The 6348-nt window shown below is 43.9% G+C and overlaps 1 long non-coding RNA gene across 2 annotated transcripts in view; it reads left to right on the forward strand.

Moving 5' to 3' along the window:
* The window catches only part of LOC141621755 (uncharacterized), a 45442-nt gene extending 44951 nt beyond the window's left edge, over positions 1 to 491 (forward strand). For both annotated transcript variants that reach the window (XR_012532643.1, XR_012532644.1), the window contains exon 6: positions 216 to 491. This is a non-coding gene — a long non-coding RNA (uncharacterized LOC141621755). The remainder of the gene's footprint in view (positions 1 to 215) is intronic.
* Positions 492 to 6348: the final 5857 nt, after the last annotated feature.

The raw sequence follows: 6348 nt of genomic DNA on the forward strand, positions 1-6348 counted from the left end.
TTTGACCGTTGTTATAGCCTGTATCTGTAGTAGTGTTACGACTTGAAGTTAGTTATTCCAGAGTTGTTATATAATGTGGTTGCTGCAGCTTAAAATGTACATTTTTCATGTTCTTTTTTCCTGATTCTTAAATGTGTCTAACAAATATTAATAGCTTGCAGCACATTAAAGAATGGAGTATTAATATTTTCCACGTTTTCATTCATTGTGTTTAGATTCCTGCTGATGGAGTAGTAATTTTTTGTCATGCTCCTGCCATAGATGAATCCAGTATGACAGGAGAGAGCAAAAGGCTTGTTCTTGCAACTCATCATGTTAATATTTGTTCAAGTTTAGTATTGAAGATATAATTTTGGGATTCTAAAGCTCCTATCATGTAATAGTGTTAAGTGTAAATTAATGTCTTAGAGTATAAGTTTAGATTGCATTTTTTTGTAAAACATTTGTATTATTCTCAAATCATTTATGAATGTAAAGTATAATTTTATATATATTTTAGATTGCATTTTTTATAATTAATGTGCATCAAATATTTTTTTTTATTTTAAAAATTATCTATTTGCGGCTCCTTTTTCAGAAAAACGCCGCAAATAAAGCCTCTATTTGCTGCTCCTTTTTAAAATAACGCCGCAAATAGAGGATCCTATTTGCTGCGTTTTTAAAAAACGCCGCAAATAAGGTCTCTAATTGCGTAAACGCCGCAAATGAATTTTCTATTTGCGGCCCTCCCATTTGCCTCTATGCCAAAAACGCCTCAAATAACCTATTTTTTGGAGCCGCAAATAAATATTTTTCTACTAGTGCCTCCTATATTTACACCAACTCCATACAAAAAGATACGGGCCAAACTGCAGATGGAAAATCATACCACAAAAGACATACTAAACTAGCTTGACCAGGCAGGCTCAATTTGGGATGTAGCTAATGGGTCAAAAAGGCAAGTTTTGGCTTATGTGGAGCTAAATGAGTGAAAAATATAAGGAAAGGGGGGAAATTTGCAAGCACCTACCTGCATGTGACACCAACCACAAACCCGAATGTGTGCATTTGACAAGAAATTGAATGTCATAAAAGTGCAAAAATGATGAACATGCTATGCAAGGAGTACTACTCTCAATTCCTAATGAACCGGTCATGAATGTCACCAGTTATGGGCTCTAAACTCAGAATTTATGGAGTAGTTTGCCAATTTATCAGGTCAAGTCTAAACAGTCAGCTAGATTTGAACAGAAACTCGTAGACTATGCGTATGGCAAAGCTAATAACTATCAACAGAAGTGCAAGGCTTAAGTAAAATGACAAGTTATAGTGCAGTTTCATCACGAAAATCTACCGTTCCGACTCAACCTATATGCAAAAATAAACGTGAATATTTTTGGATTTTTGTTTGAAATTTTCTAATTTTTTTTGGTTTTTTGATTTTTTAATGAAATAAACAAACAATGCAAGCTGAAATAAATAAAAGTGAATGCAAAACAAATGCAAGTGCAGACTCAAAAGGATGCAATATCCTCCCCAAACCAAAACGGACAACGCCCTCATTGTCCTCCAGCATACACCAGCAGATATATACAGGGGAACGGGAATATACAACCAATAAAGAATAAAAACAATAAAATAAAAAGGAGACAAAAATAAAAGAGTAAGATATACATACAAAACACGAACTTCCCCAAACCAGCCAGAAAACTGGGGAAGTGAGTAGACCAGTAGCTACTCATCAGCCACCTCATCACGGATGTCCTCCACCCGGAACTCCAGATCCTCCTCCTCCTCTCTCCTTCTCCTCTGCTCGGCTCGAGCTCTCTCCGCTGCCACCGATGGGTCCTCGTCCTCGTCCTCCTCCTCCTCAGCAGACTCCGGGTACCCCTCAGCTGGGTACCAGTAAAAGGAAGGGTGTGGCCAACCCTCTGGGATCGGACGGTGTCGCCTCAAGTGGTACTCGTACAGAGGGTGCAAGGTAATAGCTAAGTCCCTCTCCATACGAGCCTGTCGCTCTGCAATCTCAAGCAACAAACCGTCACGGCGCCCTTGGTCCATGACCGCGGACACCACAAAGGGTAGAGGTGGTACGAAAGTAGCCGGTAGGACCGGCTGTGCCTGTGTCTGGTTGGTGGGTGCAGGAGTAGGAGTGGGAGTAGGGGTCGAGATGGGAGTAGCCGTGGAAGGCTGCGCACTCTTAGAAGGTGTGGACCCCTCTCCAGTCTCAAGTCTACGCCGCTTCTTGGCGGCGGGTAAAGTGGGAGGTGGTCGGAGTGGAAGGTGGTAGTCCGGTGGAGGTGGCAGTCGGTCGCCCCTAGCGACAGTAGGCGAATGGGCTAGACGGGGGAGAGTGTCACAAGGTAGGTCCACAGACAAGGAACCATCTATCTTCCATGTCTGGTAGTCTGTGGTCAGCCAATGCTGAGAAAGCATGACATCCAGACTCAGATACCTCTCTCCCTCGAGGTACTGCAAGTCACGAGGCCAGACGGGGAAAAGGGAACGGGCAAGAATGGTGGCTATGCCACCGCAAGCAATAGATCCCGTCTCTTTCAGCCCCTGGGCTTGAAAGTACTGGGCGGTCAAGTAGGCAATGTTGAGGGTAAAAGGACCCTCACAGTCAATGTTCAGGTAACCGCCCAGGATGGAGAGCTCAGTGTTGGTGATGTTATTTGGCTCCTTTCGGCCAAAAATGGTGCTCCCCATCAATCTAAGAAAATAACGGGCAGGGGGAAGGTGGACCTGTGCGAGCTTTCGCTCGGGAAAGGTGGTCTGGGCCAAGGTCTGCCAAAGCTGACGAATGACCCTCCTAGGGGCGGTAACGTCTCCCGTAGAGGAGAGGCCAAGTCTCCTACCAAACTCCTCTAAAGTCATAGGGAAAGTCCGGTTGAACAACCGGAAAGACACAGAAGAACTAGTAGGGGCAGCATCGTGTGCCCCGGAAGAGAAGTTGAAAGAGCTGAGGAACTCAAGACTCAGCTCCAGAAAGGTACAACCACTCATAGTAATGAGTCCGACCATCCCCGTGCCCCGTAGAAGCTTACAAACTGACTCGTAGATTCCGAGTCTCTCAAGTGCCGGTTTATCTAAAAACCGGGAAGGTACAAACTCACAGCCTAGGAGGTGATAAAACCTCTTGCGATGTATAGCGCTAATAAAAATTACCTGTGGGTAGTCTGGGTGAGAGTCGAGGGAGTTATCCCCTCGAACAGTGACCGTGCCAGAAGGAACAGCTGAAGTGGAAGGAGCGGCAGAAGTAGAGGTGGCAGGAGCTGGTGTAGTACGAGCACGTCCACACCTCGGCCCCGGCCTCTAGAACCCGAAGTTGAAGCCCGTCTAGTGACGGTGCGAGGAACTAGGGTCGCTCTAAAGGCAGCTGCAACTGCTGGTGAGTCCGCCACAGGTGTGAAAACAGCGGCTGGAGTAGAGGTTGTGGCTGTTGTGGCCACCACTGACGAAGAAAGACTAGCAGCAATGCTAGCAGTGGTGGTGGCCGTAACTGAAGTGGCAGCCGAAACAGAGCTAGCAGCAGTGCTAGCTAGCGTAAAGACAGTACCGGCAGCAGAGACTAAGAACACAGGGGCTGCGGTACTAACAGATGTGTAGGTGGTGGTAACAGCAGGGACCACCGTCTCAGTCAGGGATGGACTAGAACTCGAGCTAGTGGAGGGCAGAGAGCTAGAATCCATCCTATATACAATGGGCAGGGGATTTGATAAGAAAAACAGCTAGACAGCATGAAAATCAGCATGGTAACAGCATGACAAATCCCAAATAGTCGAAAAAATTCGACTTCAACCCAAAAAATCCCAATATTTCCTCAAAAATTCGAATGACAGCGGGTAAACAGCGATAGGGACGGGGACAGGCATCAATGGCAGCAATTAAGCAACAACTTAGTTAAATTAAGCATGTGACAGCATATAAACCCAGTTGACAGTCGAAAAATTCGACTGAAAATCAGCCCTAATCGCGAATTTCGCGCAAAGTTTGAATTAAACAAGCAAAAATCAATGAGGCAAGGGAATTAAGCATCAAGTAAGGTAAATTAAGCATGGAATCGAAATTATAATCGAGAATTTCGACCCAAAACGGAATTCGAAACCTTAATTCCTAATACACTTCATGAAATTCAAAATAAATGATATTTAAATGCTTAGAAGTATAAGGATCACTTACTTGATAAGAATAAACCTACAAATTGCAATTAAACGACAAACAACAAGTAGAAATTGGCGATTTTGTTTCGAAAAACCGCAAACCCTAGAATCCCCAATAGACCGAGTAAAATTGCGAAAATCAGAGGGAAAGTAGAGGGCTTTTGACGATTAATTATCAAGCAACAAGATGTAGGTGACGGATTTGGTAGAAGGGCAGGAAAAAAAGTGGGATTTGGGGGTGTTTTTAGTCGAAAACAGGGAGAGGGTGTCGAAAATAGTGGGGAAAATGAAATAAGAATGAAAAAGAAGGAAGTTAAGGAAAAACTCCCTGCGTCCCTTGCAATTTCACTCGATCGAGTGGTTTAGAACTGCTCGATCGAGGACTTTTATAATTCATCCACTCGATTGAGTAGAAATTTACTCGATCGAGAACTCCCCATTTCTGCTTTACTCGATCAACTGGTATGGCATTACTCGATCGAACAGAATCCACTCGATCGAGTACAAAATGTACTCGATCGAGCTCTTTTTCTCGAGTAGGCTCCTGAATTCATCATTCTTCCTTTTAATTTGTGTAAACTTCCCCAAACCTGCATATAAACACTTGCAAAAATATCCCAAAATACCAAATACGCAAAGTAACTATCTATAGTCTTTATCTACTCTAAAAATTGTCTAAATTCTAATCGTCCTAATTAAAAACAATAAAAGAAATTCAACGGAAATTCAAAAATTTTTTATACAAGATGGTACACGGGGCATTTCCTCGCTCACTACCCAAAGCAATTCAGCAGCCCCTCGGAGGGCTCGTGACTGGAGGACGTCACCTCAGCAACATTGATCGTCCTATTCAGCTTCCATGAGCTTGAACTTGAATCATTCGGAGGAGAATAGTTCACATCCACATATGCTCAAACTTTTCTCACCCTCGCTCCTTTCTCACCGGCTGTAACACCGTCACTCCCAACTTGACTGACATTAATTGCATAATGCCCTTCGACAGCTCCTTCATTGTTTTCATTTGTACCTGCAACAAGGAAAACAGACGAACTTTCCTCCTTTTTGCTCTCAATCTGAGGCGGAGGGGTAACAATAGTAGCACAATGCTCCAAATTATCATTTGGAGTGTCAAGAATAGGGTCAATAGAAAAGAGGGCATTGCAAGGCTGAGCTTGCATAGGAGCCCTCCGGAACTTAGACTGATGGAATATCAGCTCCTCGTCCCCAACCTGAAAGGTCAATTTCTTGCCCCCGACGTCTATTATTGCGCGGGCAGTAGATAAAAATGGTCTCCCTAAAATAATAGGGGTATGTGCATCTTCGGGGATGTCAAGTACAACGAAATCAACGGGAATAAAGAACCTCCCAATCTTAACAGGTACGTCTTCTATTACACCTAGTGGCCGTGATATACTACGGTCGGCCATCTGGACAGTCATGTTGGTGCAATTAAACTTTGTCAAACCAAGTCTCTTAGCCAGAGACAACGGTAAGACACTCACGCTAGCGCCTAGATCGCATAACGCGTTATCAATCAAATGGGTACCGATATGACACGGAATCGAAAAACTACCCGGGTCTGACTATTTGGGAGGTAACTTATTCTGAACTAGGGCCATCCCCACCTTAGTCAAGGCTACCGTCTCATTATCATTAATATGCCTCTTACGCGATAAAATTTCTTTCATAAATTTAAGGTAAGAGGGTACCTGTGTCAGCAGTTTGGCGAATGGTACAGTGACCTGCAAGCTTCTCGGGATTTCGGCAAATTTGCCAAATTGTTGATTAGCTTTAGTATTCTGCAGACGCCTCGGGAAGGGAACCGTGATGGATATCTCGAGTCCCTTGTTTCTCTCTTCTAACGTGTCAGCCGGATCAAGCTCTGTATCCTTTGGACGCTTCTTTCCTCTCGAACGAGGTCTTTCAGGTGATTTCTCACTTAATCGAGCACTAGCAGGCTCTCGATCAAGCTGTCTGTCGTCCAAACTACTCGATCGACCAAAATTCCCATTCGATCGATTAGTTTCTTCAACAACATCACTCGATCGAGTAGAAAATTCACTCGATCGAGTAGAAAATTCACTCGATCGAGCAGTTGGCTTTTCCTGCTCACTCGATCGAGTAGAAAATCCACTCGATCGAGTACTTTCTTCAGCAAATCTACTCGATCGACCTCCAAAAACTAGTCGATCGAGTACTTTCTTAT

This window comes from Silene latifolia, chromosome X, assembly GCF_048544455.1.
Source record: "Silene latifolia isolate original U9 population chromosome X, ASM4854445v1, whole genome shotgun sequence".
Classification (NCBI taxonomy): Eukaryota; Viridiplantae; Streptophyta; class Magnoliopsida; order Caryophyllales; family Caryophyllaceae; genus Silene; species Silene latifolia.